The sequence below is a fragment of the Lutra lutra genome, chromosome 4, assembly GCF_902655055.1.
Source record: "Lutra lutra chromosome 4, mLutLut1.2, whole genome shotgun sequence".
In the NCBI taxonomy this organism is placed as follows: Eukaryota; Metazoa; Chordata; class Mammalia; order Carnivora; family Mustelidae; genus Lutra; species Lutra lutra.
In genome coordinates this window covers 181,487,012-181,504,557 of record NC_062281.1, presented here as the reverse complement: position 1 = coordinate 181,504,557, position 17,546 = coordinate 181,487,012, and positions in this window count along the sequence as shown.

Here is a 17,546-nt window from a genome sequence, read left to right as displayed (position 1 = left end):
CTCAAGACAAGATTGGCTGCTCAAACCCAGGCTCAAACATGGTTCATGAGTCTTTCCTGGGGGTGGGTCACACGTCCAGGACCACGGTCCCCGCTCCACATTTCACCACTCCACGCATTAGTCTCTGCCTTGGAAGGATCGATTCTGTATTGACAGTTTCTGTCTGCACCCAAATAGGCAGAAAAAACAACCCCACCAGGGACCTGACAGCAGCTGGATTTATGACCGCGCCTCCGAGAACAGAGGCGGCCAAAGTGCGCCAGCTCTGCCTGGCTTCCAGCGCCAGGATCCAGGAGGACAGGATCTGTCTAGTAAACCTGCATTTACTGACGTCTATACCCTGCCAGCCTCTGAGGCTACAGAGAATAGTAAAACGTCATCTCTGCCATGTTGCCGACCTTAGACCAGCCGACAAGCATGACTCAATACCTTCCATGTGCATTCAATAATGTTTGTTGAGTTTTCGTTATTTAGCAAACACTTACATAGTGCTTACTGAGTGCCAGGAAATGTTCTAAGTATTTTACAAAGATCAACTCAGTGAATTCTCATCTCTTCTGATTCCCATTCTGGCGATGAGAAGATTGAGGCAGAGCCACGCAGCAGCTTCCAGAGGTCCCAGAGCTCTGGAGTTGGGGCTCACACGCCCCACGCCATGCTGCCCAATCTTTGTCGCTCTGGAGCCTCATTCATTCATTTGACAGATACCTTAATGAGCTTCTACTGTGCGTCAGACCCTAGGTAAGACGTTAGGGATACAGACAGTAGCACCTTCTGCTGACATCTAGGGAGCACCTGCTGTATGCCTCAAGGACAGGACCGAGTCTCACTCCCCTCTGCACCAGGCAGAGGGTTTGAGACATAGTCGGGGGCTTGATCATGTTTGTCGAGCGACTCAAAGTGCTGGAAAGAGTGCTGAGCTTGGAGCCTGAGAACTTGGATCCCTCCTGCAGAGAAGGGAAATGTTTTGACAAGCTCATCCATATTCAGGTATGTTATATATCCCCAGGGGCTTATATCGGAAGAATGGAACTGAGATAAGGCAGGAATATCCTCCAAAAGAATGAAGTATTAATGGTGGAATTTCAGGCATCCACAAAGGAGATAATTGGGCGGGTGGGTGGCCCCCATCACACCAGGTCATTGATCGCCTCCTCTAAAGGTCTGGGAATGGGACAAACATCATCCGCTGGAAGGTGCCAAGTGCTCCACGTGGGGCTGTGAGTCACTGGCTGGTCACACTGGAACCTGGCAGGGAGGGGAGAGCACATCCACCCTGCAGACAGCTCTGTCCTCAGGGACAAGGCAGGGTCTGCGGGAGCAGAGCAGGGGCCTGGCCCTCCAAACCATCAGAAGAGGAGGTTGCCAGCAGCCCCAGTCCTGCGCCTGGGCTGGAACTGGCATAGCTTCTCAGAGCCAGGGGAGGGACTCATGGAGGACCTGTGACAGGGGCTGGAGTCTGCTTTCCCTGAAACACCCCCAGGGGCCACTCCAGCCCCACTGGCAGCCAGCCGGGGTAGGAGCTTCCCACGTTGAGTTGGCTCATCTCGGGCTGGGCAGAGCCTGCTAGATGGGCCTCTTTTCCTTAAGAAAGCCACACCCACTGATCGAGAGAGGTGCCCAGTTATCCCCGACCCATGGCGTCTCCTCTGACTTAATTCTAGCCCCCATCTCTATGAGGGGGCTGTTCCTCTCCCCTTTCACAGAGGGAGCAGTGAGACCCAGAGAAGCCAAGGCAGTTGCCCAGGGCAGCTCAGGAGCAGTTAGGCTGCTTCCAAACCTGCTGCTTCTGAGTCTGGAGCCGGGAATAGAACCACAGTGCCATGCTACCACCTGCTGGGGATGGAGGCCGGCCCTCCCCTCCTCGCTGCCCTGCCCATCTGTGCCCTGGGCACCTGACTCTGGCATTCGCAGCGGCATCCACACCAATCCAGGGTGCAGCCATCATCTCTGACACGAAAATCTGCTAAAAGCCATTCTTGGATCAGAACGTTTAAGTGCAGCCCATAACAGACGTCAGTGAACGGGTACCCCCGATGTGCTCGGGGTCCATCCTGCCTTCTCCCCAGCTTCACCCATGCCAGGTGCCCTTCCGTCTACCCTGATCTGCCTTCTTACTCCCCAGCAAGCCGGCCTCACCTTCCCTGAGCTAGGACAGGTGATGCTTGTGGCGCGGACGTCTGCCGTTGGTGGTTCTGATACTTAGAGTTGAGTGTTGTCCCTTCTTGAAATATCCAGCACGTTGTTTTCCCTGCATGCACCTGGTGATAGCATCAGGAACAACCTCGGGGACAGCTTCTGCTCCCCAAGGTCAAGCAGGTCCTAGACAGTGGCCACGAGGGAGCCCCTGAGAGGCTGTGGAGACCAACTCTCTCATGAACAGATGAGGAGACGAAGCCCAGAGAGGGTCAGAGATTCGCCCTTAGTCACACAGCGACATCTACCTAGAATCCAGCTCTGTCCAACCCGCAGCCTGGTGGCCATATCTTAAAGTCAATTTCCCAGAAGTACCAAGAGACCTCTGACGACCTTCAGCACGGATGCCCATCCCTAGGATGCCGTTCCCGTGCCTGGGGTGAGGGTAGCTCCTGACAGCTGCTCCTCCTGTCCTGTCCTGTCCATGGCTGTTCCTGTTCCTGGAAGCCTGCCCCCTCCCCCACTCCTCTCCTCCCAGCCCTGTAACCAAAGCAAACACTTCCCCATACTTCATTTCATCACCAGACAATAGAAGCAGACCTTTTCCCCCTTAATGGGAGTGTTAATTTATTCTCTATCATGCAGCCCAGCCACATGGGGGTGGTGCCGCCGAGCTGAGGAAGCGCGGAAGGCCAGGTGGGCAGCGGCGCTCCGGAGAGTCCAAGGTGTCTCGGCCTTCACGGGGCGGGCCGCACTCCGTCTGCCAAGCGGGCAGGAGAGAAGCAGCTCAAACCACTTCCCCTGCTGGGCCAAAGCCAGCCGGGCCCCTGTCCTGACAGCCCTCTGGCTGGGAGGCCCGGCTTCTCTGTGGGGCTGGGGTGGAGGGCCCGTCCCAAGGCACCAAATTAAGACTGATAAAAAGTTCAAGGTCAGAAAAAAAAAAAAAAAAAAAAAAAACCTAACTAAAAACCTAGAGCACGCCTGGCTGGGCCAGCTGATCCGCATCCAGCTGTCCAGGGGTTGGTTGTCTGTCTTGGGGTTCCATCGTACATGGGCATGTCACAGAAGCATGGATCTCAGCAGAGAACACTCTTGGCTCCGAGAGCCCCCTTTTCAATTTGCCATTTCAATTGCTCTTCGGCTCACCCTGTCCAGCCTGCAATCCAACAGCACCACACCCCGGCCCTGGCTCTACCTTTAAAATACTGACCACTCCTTGGTCTGAGCCACCATCACCTCCCACGTGCATTATGACCACAGCCCCTTCCCAGCCTCTCCACTTGCACTGTTGCTTCCAGTGGTCTACCTTCCGTATAACAGTCAGAAGGGTCCCTTAAGACAGACATCAGATTTCTTTCCTACCCTACTTAAACCCTTCAGTGAAGTACAAGTTCAGGTCCTCAGTGTGGCCTACAAGGTCTTACTCAATCTGGCCACTGCTTGTCACTCGAACCTCATCTCCTATGGGTCTCCCCCTTGCTCATGTCACACCAGCCTCTTTGCCACTCTTCACTCCTGCCCAACACACTCCTGCCTCAGGGTCTTTGCACTTGCTAAGCCCTCAGATATTCCCAGAGCTCATTTACTCTCTTAATTTAAAATATTCCCTCCTCTGAAAGCCCATCTCTGATTCTTTTACCTGAGATAACACTCCTCACCCTGTCATTCTCTGTCTCTATACTTTTATTTCAAGCACTAATCACTTTCTAACATTGCATTTTACCATTTATGTGATGGTCCCCCCCGCCCCAGAATGTCAGTTCTATGAGCTCAGAGACTCTCTCTGTTCTTTTTATATTTTTATTTTTTTTAAGATTTTATTCATTTATTTGACAGAGAAAGATACAACGAGAAAGGGAACACAATCAGGGGGAGTGGGAGAGGAAGAAGCAGTCTTCCTGCTGAGCAGCCAGCCTGATGCGGGGCTCAATCCCGGGACGCTGGGATCATGACCTGAGCCGAAGGCAGACACTTAACGACTGAGCCACCCAGGAGCCCCTCTCTCTGTTCTTTTTCATCTCTGCATCCTCAGTGCCTAGAACAGCACCTAGTGCAGAACAGAGGCTCCGTAAATATTTGTCAAATGAGCCAGTGTTCTGTTTTGCATAGGGCTGTATTTGCACACGCAGCAACACCACCCACCTAGATGATATTCTTAAAGAGGGGAGGCATTCTATACCCCAAAAGCGATTTCCAAAGTGGCATCCAAACTGTCTTGGAGAATAGTTTTTGTTGGCATAACAGGGGAAGCAAGTAACAGTATCCTTGCTTCAATTCTGCCCTCCCACTCCCCTAACAGACATTATTTATGGATCATGGTTCACCAGGTTTTTCCCAAATGCAGGTTTGGAATCTTGGACAGGTGATGTTATGGACTGCAAGTCTGCGTCCCACCAAAGTTCATATGTTGAAATCCTAACCCGAGTGGGATGATATTGAGAGGTGGGGCGTATGGAAGGCAATTAAGTTTAGATGAGGTCCTGAGAGTAGAGCCCTGTCGATGGGATTAGTGCCCTTTTAGAGGAGAAAGAGATTAGAACTGTCTCTGTCCAGCAAGTGGGGACCCAGCCAGGAGGCAGCTGTCTGCAAACCAGGAAGAGGGTCCTTACCAGACACTGGATCTGTTGGCACCTTGATTGTGGACTTCCCAGCCTCCAGAACAGTAAGAAATCAATGTTGTTTAAGGTACCCAGTCTATGGCAATTTGTTAGAGCAGCCGGGGCTGACCAAGACCGGTGAGACACTGCTGGGGTCGCCTCATCACAGAAAGCACCCTGACCTTGAAAGTCTGGATGTTTTCTTTGACGCGACTCACAGCTAGGGGAGACCACAAATGTGGCCGAGGATAGAATGCCCAGAGGGGCCAGACTACCCATTTGAAATTGACATAATGAAAGTCAAGCAAGGTCAATGTTGTCCTTCCTTTAGTTCCCAAACATCAAGCATTGCAATGTCTCCTAAGGGGATCATGTAGAACATAGATTTTTTTGTGTCGAACTGTTTATCATGACCTTTTTTGTCTTAGTGAAAAATTGGAAGCAACTCCATTTCCAATAAGAGGGGGGATTGGATGAGTCAAATCTCATGGATCTACATGAAGGACTACTAGACAGCAGGGCTCTCAGCCTTGACACCTTCAGCTCTTAGGGCCAGAGAATTCTTTATCGTGGGGGCTGGCCTGTGCATTATCTGCGTGTGTGTTAGCCGCCACTAGCAATGCCACCTCTCCCGCCAGCTACGGGAGTCTTGAGACATTGCCAAATGCCTTGTAGGGGGCAAAACTACCCTCAGCTGAGAGCCACTGCTGTACAGTCAAGAAAAACAACCCTTCCTGATACCATGGGAAATGCTCATGTTATGAGGCTGGCTTAAGAAGAAAAAGACGTTATGGGACGCCTGGGTGGCTCAGTGGGTTAAGCCGCTGCCTTCGGCTCGGGTCATGATCCCAGCATCCTGGGATCGAGTCCCACATCAGGCTCCTTGTTCTGTAGGGAGCCTGCTTCTTCCTCTGCCTCTGCCTGCCACTCTGTCTGCCTGTGCTCGCTCTCTCTCTCTCTGACAAATAAATAAATAAATAAATAAATAAATAAGAAGAAAAAGACGTTATTTATGTTTTCAGCTATATTCATACATAAAATAGAAAGCAGTTCGGAAGGAAACCTACCAAGTTGCTAGCAATAATCTCTGAATCATAAAAGCTTTTCTTTAACTCTTTAAACATTCATTCATTCAGTTAATACTTCTCGAGTGCCTACCATACACCATATATTATTTGAGGCTCTGGGAGCAAGCTGTGTATGAGAGAGACACAGGCATGTGTATACAGTGAGCTCTGCCTTCACGAAGGTGAAGTTCTAAGGGGGGGTCTGACATCCAACCCAGAACCTATAAAGAATGATAGTCCAAGATAGTGGAGGGAGTGGTGAGATCCGATAAGAACAAGAGAGAACTGGCCTGGCGCTGTTGTGTTCAATGAATAGTTTTTAAATGAATGAAGAACACTTAGAGGATTTTAAGAAGGGGAGATAAATTATCCGATTTCCATTTAAAAATTAAATAAGTTAGTTTCAAAAGGTTAACACCTGTTTGTTCTTAGGAAAATTCAAACAGCCTCAAGGAAAAGCTATACGGAAAAAATAAAGATCCCGTTGAGGGCAGCAGCAGAGAACAGACCCCGCAAACGTGTTCGTGGCCGTCTTTTCAAGCATCCTTTTCGTTCCCTCTCTCTCTATTCCTGTCTATCTCTGCCTCACTTTATAAGTATATAAAAGCCTTTTTATGCAAGTGGATTCAAACCATTCATGCTGATTTGTAACCTGCTCTTTTCCTGCCCTTTGTAATTTTATGCTCATTGTAAACTTTCCACAGTGGGCATATATTACTTTTATAATCCGGAACATAAAAAAAGCAAAAGACCACAAAAAATAAAGTAAAGCCACAAACACAGGATGAGGGATTGCTGGCTGAGCAATACAGCTGTGAAGAAAGGCTCTGGGGTTTCGCTGACCACAAACTCAGCATGAGTTGACGGCATCATGTGGTTTCTAATTTCAGCTCAGTCCATTTTATCAGACAATCCCCCAGCTCCTAGTATGGGAAAAGCCAAGGGCAGTAGGAACAGGCTTCTTTGGGCTCAGCTCAGGGTAACTCAGTTCCACTCAATCCCCTGCCTTATAGGTTTTGAAACACCTACTATGTGTGAAATCGGGATGTTAATAACAGCTCCTGTTTACTGAGCACTGACCCTGTGCCAGACGTCGTCCTAAGACCTTTCCACATATTAACGCACTTAATCCTCGCAATAGCCCCAAGACATGGGCCTGATTCTTGTTTTCACATTATAGATGAAGAAACTGAAGCCCAAAGAGGTTACCTAAAACTTGCCTGAAGTCACGCAGCTCAGTAAAGTATCATGAGAAACACCAAGAGGACTATGTCATGGGTCTGTCTTCAAGGAGCTGATGGTCAAAAAGACAACTACAATACCCTCACGTTAATTCATTCGGCAAACATTCACAGCCCCAGGGGTCCCACAAACCTAGTCTCTCTCTTGAATACCCACCAAGGGTATTCATTATTCAATAATCCAACAGTTTTACTGAGCACCAACTATGTCCCAGGCACAGCGCTAGGCACTAAGGAAAGAGGAGTGAACAAGACAAAACCCCCACAGTTCAGCTTACAACTGAGTGGGAGAGAGAGACAAATGAGTAAGGACCTGGTCTAATTTAATTCTGTAAGGAAGCAAGTCTGATGAACAAAAAGAAGGCTCGGGCAGGGGCTGGAACCGACAGATGTGGGAGTCTGAGCAGAGAGCCAATGTAGGTCATTTAGAGAAGGCCGTCAGGGACAGCCTCTTAGATAAGGTAGCTTTGGAAAAGTGATCTGAGCAAAGAGAGGTAGCAGACTTGTGAACCTGTGGTCCAGCGCTTTCTGGGCATGAAGAATGGCATGTGCAAAGGCCCTGTGGCATGAACAAACTTAGAAAGGCCAAGAACACCAAGGAGGCTGATGTGTCTGGATCAGAGCAAGTGAGACAGAATTATAGGAAACTGAGAGGCAGTCAGGAGTCAACAACACACAAGTGGAGTTTGGCTGCCAGGTAGGACGGTATTACATCCAGGCCAGGAAGCCCCTGAGAGTTTCTAGCAGGGAAGCACCAAGATCTGATGTCCACTTTAGAAAGGTCACTGGACCACAGGGCAGCGAAGAGGGGAAGCAAGGCTAGTTCAGCAACAGGGACATAAACGGATGGGATAGACTAGGGTACCTATGGGAGTCAAGATTTCTCATTAAATTAGCACTGAGTGCTCCAGTGGCTAGATTGAATGCAGGATGTGAGGGAAATGGAGGAGGCAGGATGACTGTAGGAGTCTGGGCTGAAGCAACCAGGGTTGTCTTTGACCTAGGAGCAGGAGACAAAAGGGAGAGTGGGTTATGGGACCTCCATCTGGTTGTAGATGTGGTGGGCCTCCTCCAAATGGGAAGCTGGATAGAAGAGTCTGGAGATCAAGGGAAAGGCCTGTCCTGGAGCTAGATATTGGGGAGAAGTCAGGGTGTAGAGATTCCATCTACACTGTCAGACTGGATGAGCCTACCCAGGGAGGGGACAGAGAGCCCCGGGCTTCTTCAACATGTACACATTTGGAAGAACAGATAATCCCAGAAAGGAGCCTGAGAAAGAGTGTTGAGGGAAGAAGGAGGAAAACCAAGAAAGTGTGGTGTCCTGGGAGCCAAGGGCTTAAGGCAAGAGACAGAGATTAGCATCCAGAAACCCAGACTTCTTGATTCCCAGCTCCAGCCACGCACCCACCCACAGCCCAGTGACTTCTCGGCCCACACAGGTGTCTGGCAGAGGATTCCAGAAAACCCCAGCTAATATGCTGGCATGGCCCTCCAGACCCCAGCAACACTGACCATCCTCCCCAGAATAGCAGATGCACGCAGGGTGCGATTTCCCAGAGACCAGGAGCTCCCTCCTCCCGATGGCTGTGAGGGTCACAGAGCCTGGGAGGAACCATCGTCAACTCAAACACAAGGTAATGTGTCTGCCATAACAAGTTCTAATCATGGTCATCAGAAACTAACTCATCCTCCAATGCCATCCCCTTCTTTCCATTCCTCCCGGAGGTGACTCACCATCCCCAGAGTTCCCCTACCCCTCTAAGTTAGCCATCTCTTTCAGGGGTCTCTTTGGGCATGCAACTCGGAAAGATAGTAGCAAAAGTGGAGATGATGATGTTGCTGATGATGATGAAGCCTGACGCCCCCCCCCATTTCTCAACGCTGACCCAGTGTGACTTCTCATCTCCTGTCCCTGAAGCCACCGAGGGATGTGCTCTCCAAGTGACAGAGCTGTCCCTGGCACCAGCAGGACACATGCCTACTGTTCATTAGCTAATTCCCACATGCCAGTGTGGGACAGATACCCTCTGCTCACTCCTTCCTTCTGGTCTAACATCAATGGTAGGGGACAAACATTTAACCTTGGCAGGCTGAGTTGTTAAGTAAAAGAATTAATCTTGGATTTGAATTCAAAACTCATGGGGGGGGGACTGAGAGACTCCAGAAAAAAATGTTAAACATTGTATCAGCCTAAGTGCCCAGAGAAATGCAAGTGTGGGGTGTATTGTGTGACAGGGGAGCAGGGAAATGCACAGCCCCGCTTCCCTGGGGGTCCTGCCCAGAGGAAGGGACCCCTGGGTCCATAGCGAGTGAGAAGCACGGGCACCAGAGATGCCAGTGACTTGAGTGGGTCCCATGGGGGATTGTGGCGGTCTTTGCATTTTTGTGGCATGAGGTGGAAATTTGAAACAATAAGGAAAGGGGAGGGAAGAGACAGAAAGGAGAAAGAAAGAAAAAGCAAGGAAACAATAAAATGTTACCATCTTGCAGGCGCCAGCCCGGACGATGAAACCGCTAATGAGCCCAAGGTTCTGCAGAGCCCAGCGTCTAATTCAAACCAGACAGATAACCGCCCCAGACGCCCCTGTCCAAGTGCTGAGATTGTGCCCTCGAAGCAAGGCTGGGTGGGTGTCCCCGCCCCCAACCATGCTGCCCATCCATCCAGCAGCCCAGCCGTGGCCGGTCAGGGTGGAGGAGAGGGGACGAAATGTAGCTGGAAACAAGGTGAGAATACACCCACCTGTCAGGAGCTGTCCTGTTGTCTCCTTGACAAGAAGCATTCTGGAACATAACCCAAGGCCAGCTCTTCCCGCTCCCCATTTCAATCAGCGTTTCATGTTGGGAATGTACATCTTGCTAAACTTCTAGGGAGACTTTCCCCCTGATTGTCTACCTTTGAGTATTGTAATAATTTTTATGTTACTGCGCTTCTTCTCCTCCTCCTTCTCTTTCTTCTTCTCCTTCTTCCTCTTCCTCTTCTTCCTCTTCTCCTTCTTCTTCTTCAAGAGGGGAAGGACAGCAGAGGAGAAAGAATCTTAAGCAGGCTCCATGCTGGGCTTGGAGCCCAATGCAGGGCTCAGTTTCATGACCTGAGATCATGACCTGAGCTGAAATCAAGAGTTGGACAATTAACCGGCTGAGCCACCCAGGCGCCCTTACCTCAGTTTTTCTAAAAGCACTTGCTTATTTGAATAAGCAACTATACTGGTATCTTGATGGCTATACTGGGAGTTTACTCTTTTCCAAGACTTGTGACTACGTTTTAGGTGTCTTAGAAGCACAGTAGTGCAGTGATGCTGGAGTAGGGCTACCTGGGTTTGAGTCACAGCATCACCGGTACTAGCCGTGTGATCTTGGGCAAAGAATTAACCTCTCTGTGCCTCAGTTTCCCATCTTTAAAATGGAGATAGGGAGAGTCTCTACCTCCCACAGTGGTTGTCCAAACCTTAAATGAGAGCATTCAATGAAATGGTATACATGTAAAACACTTGTCACCAAGTACATATTGAGTGAACTGAGCTGTTTTGTCTACTCTGACACATTTTATTTGTTTAAGATTCAGTACTGACTGAGCATTTCCTGGAGCCAGATGCTGGTCTGGGAACTAGGGAGACAATAGTGAACATAACAAACAGGCCCCTGCCTTCACCGTGCTCCCTGTGCAGTAGGAAAGATGGACCAGCAAAGAGATGATTACAACACAGTGTATTAGGAGGGACAGGGCAGAGGGCTATGGCAGAACACAACAAAGGCTCCCAGCCAGCCAAGCAATCAGAGAGGGCTTCCTGGAGGAGGTGACATCCCAGTTAAGACTTAAAGGACATGCAGGCATCAGACAGCATAGAGGGGCTGGGCATCCTGGGTGGTGGGAATAGGGTTTGCAAAGGCTCAGAAGCATACCACACTGGGATGCTCTCGGAAAACAGCAAACAGCGCTGGAAAGTCCAGTAGGTGGACCAGGGAGCTGACCAGGTCATGGAAGGAGGCAGGAGCCAGACCCCAAGGGGCCTCCTAAGCTTCAAATGCTGGTCTAAGGAGCTTAAACACTTTTCTGAGGTTGGTTTGAACCTTATTTTTGAGCTCCTCCTTCCTCATCTATAAAACTGGGGGGTCTCACAAGCATTTGGGTGACATGACGCAAGCACCTTGCCTTGCCCAGGCCTGCCATGTAACCCCAGCATGACCATCCTAGTCTATCAGAATTATCAGGAGGCAAGTGAGATAACGTAGGCAAGATCTCAGCACAGCGTAAGAGAGCATGGTGGGGAGGAGTCCGAGCTCACAGCCAGGCTGCTTGGGCTCCCATCCTGGACCCTCCACCTAAGAGGGGGCGAGTTACCTCACCTCTCCGAGCCTCACCTCCTGGTGCCTTACACTGGGGCATTTACCCCCTCGTGATGTGCGGATGAAGAATGCAGCAGGGCCTGAAGTGTTTCTGGCAGATGACAAGGGCTTGACGAAATTAACAAGCTGGCAATTACAAGCCTTAACTCATCACCACCAGTATCTCCGCATCTTCCCCCCGTTACACACCACCTCTTCAACTTCCGATTGCACACAAGACCCTTTGAACCAATAGCTATTAGCCACCAGGTGTTTTGTTTTGTTTTGTTTTGTTTTAAGATGGTAGGAATAACTCCAACTCTAATTTCACTGCTTTTCCAATTTGGTGAGCCTCACAAACCCCTTAGGTCTTTGCAGAGTTGGCAGGTAACTGAGTACTAGTAATTGGTAGGTAGCTACAGGTTCCCTACTAAATGCTGAGCCCTGGACCTTCACATAAATGGTCCATGTTATTAACAAGGAGCACCCTCCTGGTGCCATACTTTTAACAAAGGACTTTCATATCCCGCACACTTTGAGGTAGGGCAGCGTCCCCACTTTGCTTTAAGGAGATGGAGATTCAGAGAGATCCCTTGGTAACCAGCACTTGGAACCCAAGCCTGTGCCCTGAGTCAGGCTATGATCTCTCCTTGGACAGGAGTGGGTGGGGTCTTAACCTCCTTTACCAGCCTCCCTATCTCCCTGTCCATTATGAAGCTTATCCAAGGCCCAGAATGGAGGAGACCTGTCCAAATCACACCGAAGAAAACAGCTGTCCAGAAGTGTAGCCAGAGCCTTCTGGCTCTGAAGGAGAAGGGCAGAGAACAGATGGGGGGATGGAGGGTAAGGTGAGGTCTCGAAGCTGGGAGGCTAGGGGAAGAGGGAGGCTGGGGAGAGGAAGGAGGCTGGAACTGAAAGGATAGAGGCTGGGGGAAAGGAGGGAGGCTGGAGAGGGGGAGGGGTGGGAGGAAGAGAGAAGCTAGGAGGAGGAGGAATCTTTCCCCTCTGCCCAAGGCAACGCTCCTATTCACTGATGTGTCTCCAGCACCTAGAAGAAGGCCTGGCACATGAAAGGTATTTAATAAATATTTGTTTCAGACCCTGAGGCAAAGGAAAGCCATCTGTTGACCTTTCTGCCCTCGAGCAGAGCAGACCACTGGCTGGCCTTGGGGCTCAGGCACGCTGGGGCTGAGGTTAGAGCTGGGAGCGGATTCAGGCCTGGTTAGGGTTGAGTGTTTGGACGGAGCTGCAATGCATCTGAGGTTAGCCCCAGAGTTGGCTGAACTTGAGCTGAGCTTGAGATAGAGTTGACGTCAGGTTGAACTGTGGACAGGGCTGGGGTGAGGGCAGCCACAGCGGTGCTCAGCGCTGGGTCCCTGATGAGGACAGTGCAGGGTTTTGAAGTGGGTGCTTATGTCCAGTCTGAATTCAGGATGGTCTGGGAATAGCCCTGGGATTTGGGCTAAAGCCAGTTTTGAGGGGCCTAGGAACAGGATCCTTCCCTCCACCGTGCTGGCCCCATGCCTCTCCCCACCAAGCCTGTCCCATGGGTCCTTCCTGGAGTCCTACCTGCAGGCCACTAGGACCCAAGCAAACACCATGTATTGACCTATGGCCTCTGATACAGACACAGACATACCCCAGTGGTGTCAGTCTGGGTCCCAGCTCCACGAGGACAGAACATCCTTATAGCGCCGCCGGACTGGCCCGAGGCAATGGGGCCCAGGACATGTGCTGCTTTTTCACAAATGAAATATACCAAGAGAACCTTTTTTAAGGCAACAGGAAATACATACCAGTGTGTGGCTTCCTTGGCCCCTGATTTATGGGGGACCTGGGCTGTGGGGCAGGGTTCCTAGCAGGGGACGGCCCCAACCCCGAAGGTCATGTGTTAATGGCTTGAGTCCAGTTTCTATGCCTTGGGGCTGGGCAGGGCGGTGCTGATGGGGCCAAGAGCAGCTCAGAACTCTGCCAGCTGGGAAGAGGGAGACCCGCCATCCAAGTCTCAGCTCCTACCTCCGCATATTAGCACAGGCTTTGCAGTCAAGCAAACCTCAGTTTCAGTCTCAGCTCTGGGACCTCTAAATCAGCTACCTCATCTCCCTGAGCCTCAGTTTTCATATCTCTAAAATAGGGGTAATGTCTCCCTCATCGAGCTGTTCAGAGAATATGCCCAGCTGTGTCTGGTCTATGACAAAGGTTTGCTGTCCCTTCTTTCTTACAGAGGTTGGGAGGTTAGGCTAGAGACTCGGACAGACCTGGGTTTAAACCTTGGCTTTGCCACTCATTATCTGGGGCCCCCGAGCCCTTTACCTTTCTGAGCCTCAGTTTCCTCCTCTGTAAAATGGGCAAAATAATAGCATCTATCTCATAGGGATATATTGGTCAGAGCAAATGGTTGCATGCAACAGAACCCAACTCTGTCTCTCATGAGTGCACAGGCGAATTTACTGGAAGCATAGACCTCTAACCGACAAACACCACACACAGAAAGTGGGTAGGAAGCAAGGAATGGTGAGGGGCAGGGCAATAGAGACCAGAGCAAGTGGGAGCAGCCCAGATGCAGGCCACTGTAGCTACGGGGATGACCAGGACTAGTGGTCCCTGGGCCATCCCCTGACTTGCTCAATGTTCATAGCCTAACCTGCATTATACGTCAATGCCCCATTTCTCTGGTTTCCATAGAGGACAGCAGGAATTATCTGGGTGCTCATGAGAGGGGGATTTGGAGGTAACTACAAAGGATCATAAGAGGCAGGGGTCTGTGACAATGAAATAAACACACGTGGTACCCCCCTTTCCAGCATCAAGTAATGCTCCTTGAACAGCGGCCATCAGCTGTCACTGCAGCCGTTCCCAGCACAGCCGCTGCCTCCAGAGACTCCTATATTTAAGTGACAAGTGTGGACAGAGCGAGGAGTTCGGCTCATGTCGACTCCTCAGGCAACTTGATGTGAAGGAAAGAGCACTTTACCAGGAGTCCCACTCGGTTTCTCGTCATCCCTCTGCCTCTAATCAGCAGTGCAGTCTTGACAGGCCCCTCGCCCTCCCTGAGCTCCCAGTTTCTCGGGAAACTGGGAAACACAGCATTACTGCCCCCTGCCCTAGTGGCTAGGGCACTGGAAGTCAGGGGGAGCATGTGTGATAGCCCATGGGAATTTTGTTTCATGTTTTCAAATAACTTTTACATATTTTTAAGTTAATAAATTAACTCATATACTATTAATTCCCCCCTGTTAGAGCATATGCTGCTTGGCATGTTATTATATTCATAAGGTTGTACAGCCATCACTACTAATTCCAGAAAATGTCATCACCCCCAAAGAAACTTTATACTCTAACAGCACCTGGTGACCACTGCTCTACTTTCTGTCTCTATGGATTGGCCTCTTCTGGACAGTTCCTGAAAATGGAATCATGTAATACGTGGTCTGTTGCGTTTGGCTTCTTTCACTCAGCATGGGTTCAAGTTCATCTGTATAGTATCATGTGTCAGTACTTGGTTCCTTTTCATGGCAGAATACTATTCATTGAATGGATATACCACATTCTGTTTACCCATTCATGTAGGGTATTCTTATTCACACTGGCCCACCAATGGGGACTTAGGTGTTCCAGAGGCAGCGGTGGGGTGGGGGTGGGGAGATCAACACAGAATGAGAAGAAGGGGCCACCTCCACATGGGGAGGTGTGTGCAGCCTGAGGAGCTCAGTCTCTGGCCTTATCTGTTCTTAAAGTGCCTCAAGGCATTCCAAAAATTCCCTGGAGTCCAAGCATGGAGAATTATCACTACCTAGAATCTGGGCTTGCTATCACACTTGTCTCAAGCTCCAGGTTGTTGTGAACACCAGCAAGGATTTCCTGGGGAAGGGGAGATAGGTGACACAGGGCCAAACCAGGCACATGGAAAGTGCTTAGCAAATACCTGGATGGATAAATGGATTGATAGAGATATATGGATGGGTGGTTGGATAGATGGGTGGTTGGATGGATGGGTGGATGGATGGATGGATGGATGGATAGATGGTTGGGTGGATGGATGGATGAATGGATGGATGGTTGGATGGTTGGGTGGGCAGGTGGATGGATGGATGGATGGATGGATGGATGGATGGATGGATGGATTGGTGGATAGAGCTGGCTCTACATCTTGCTAACACCTATTTTATGCAGAGGAGAGAGAAAAACTTTTCTACCTAGAAAGAAATCCTAGCCCAAGGCATTCTTGAACCAAAGGACCTATCATTTATGTACTAACTCCTATTCAGGAGTAGGAAGGATTGAATCTCAAGCCTTTGGAATTTCAAATTAAAATTATTTAGGGGAGCCTGCGTGGTTCAGTCAGTTGAACATCTGACTCTTGATCTTAGTTTGGGTCTTGATCTCAGGGTCATGGGTTCAGGCCCCATGTTGGGCTCAATGCTGGACATGAAGCCTACCTAAAAATAATTAAAAAAAAAAAAAAAAGATCTATGGGGCACCTGGGTGGCTCAGTGGGTTAAAACCTCTGCCTTCGGCTCAGGTCATGATCCCAGGGTCCTGGGATCGAACCCCACATCAGGCTCTCTGCCCGGCGGGGAGCCTGCTTCCTCCTCTCTCTCTGCCTGCTTCTCTGCCTACTTGTGATCTCTGTCTGTCAAATAAATAAATAAAATCTTAAAAAAAAAAGATCTAACTGTGCTCTGCTTGGTACATAGTAGGTTCTTCATATATCGTGAGTGAATGAATGATGTAAACAATGGAACAAACCTATTTCCCAACCATTTTATAAATTAGGAAAGTGACACTCATTTATGAATGAGGAAAGTAGCATCTAAGGTCACCTGGAGCCAGAGGCAGAGTGTTGTATGGAATCTAGGCCAACTGGAAGCCCACCATTCTTTCCCCCAAACCAGGCAGTTTTGTGGTTCCTGATCTCAGTGGGGACACGTACAAAGAGAGGAGTCATTTCCAGACCTTGAATTTTGTGTTCTCCTACCTGCAACAAGGAGATCACTGAGCTGACTACACTTCTGTTTGATGTTTGCTTGAGCACAGAGAGAGAGAGTATGCGTGTGTGTGTGTGTGTGTGTGTGTGTGTGTGTGTGTGCACATGCACATGTACACTCAAGAACGGAAAGGAAAATACGTCTTGTCGGCAGCTTCCACCTTTCCATTGCCCAGCTGTGGCATGTCAGGTGTATGGGACACTTGAGATAAGCTGGTTTTGACACACTGCAGATGCCTCCCTACCTCCCAGGGAGGTTGTGACAGCCACATGTGACAGCTACAATGACATTCAACATCTGGGTAGCAGGTTCTATGAGCTAATGACTGCCTGGCACGTGGTGAGTTCTCAGTGGAGGGTGGCAGCTTTCGTTAAATAATCACAGTCCCTCTGGCCCACACAGTCTTATCAGGCTTCATGCTTCTCAGTGCCACTGGACGGGGGATCAGGAGGCCTGGTTCTAATTCCAGCTCTGGCATGTACTTCTTGCGGGACCATGGATCTCTAACCTTCCTGGACCCCCAGTCTTCTCATCTGCAGAATGGAAATAACCATATCCTTCTCACAGGGCTGCTGGGAAGACAATAAGAGAGGCGGGTTATGAGGTTTCTTTGCACGCTGTAGGCTAGGCAAGGGGCAGCAGACTACCATAGGCCAAATCTGGCCCACTACTTGTTTTTGTAAATAAAGTTTTATTGGAACACGGTCACGATCATTCACATGTAAATTGGCTGGGGCTCCTTTTACACTACAACCACGGAGTTGAATAGTTGCCAAGAAGACTGTAAGACCTGCAAGGTCTCAAATATTTATTATCTATTCATTGGCAGATAAAGTTGGCAGACTCCTGCTATTGGGCAATTATTTCCAGGTCTTAGCAGCACTGACCTCCTCTTCTCCCTGGTTGCTTGTTGAAAGTACCACTCCCAGGGTCACCCCAAGTTTCTAATTCAGTAGATCTGGGGTGAGGCTTGGGAATCTCCTTTTTGACAGGTGTTCCTGGTGGTTCTGATAAAGAGAGGTCTCTAACCCAGATCTTGAAACACACCAAATGATAGACAGCCTGGACCAAAACCCCTCCCCCACTCAACTCTCATCTCTCTGAGTCTTGGCATCTCATCTAAAAAGTGAGGACAACAACGCCTGTCCCTTAGGGCTGCTGGGGACATTAAGTGAGAATCTCTATAAAGTGCTC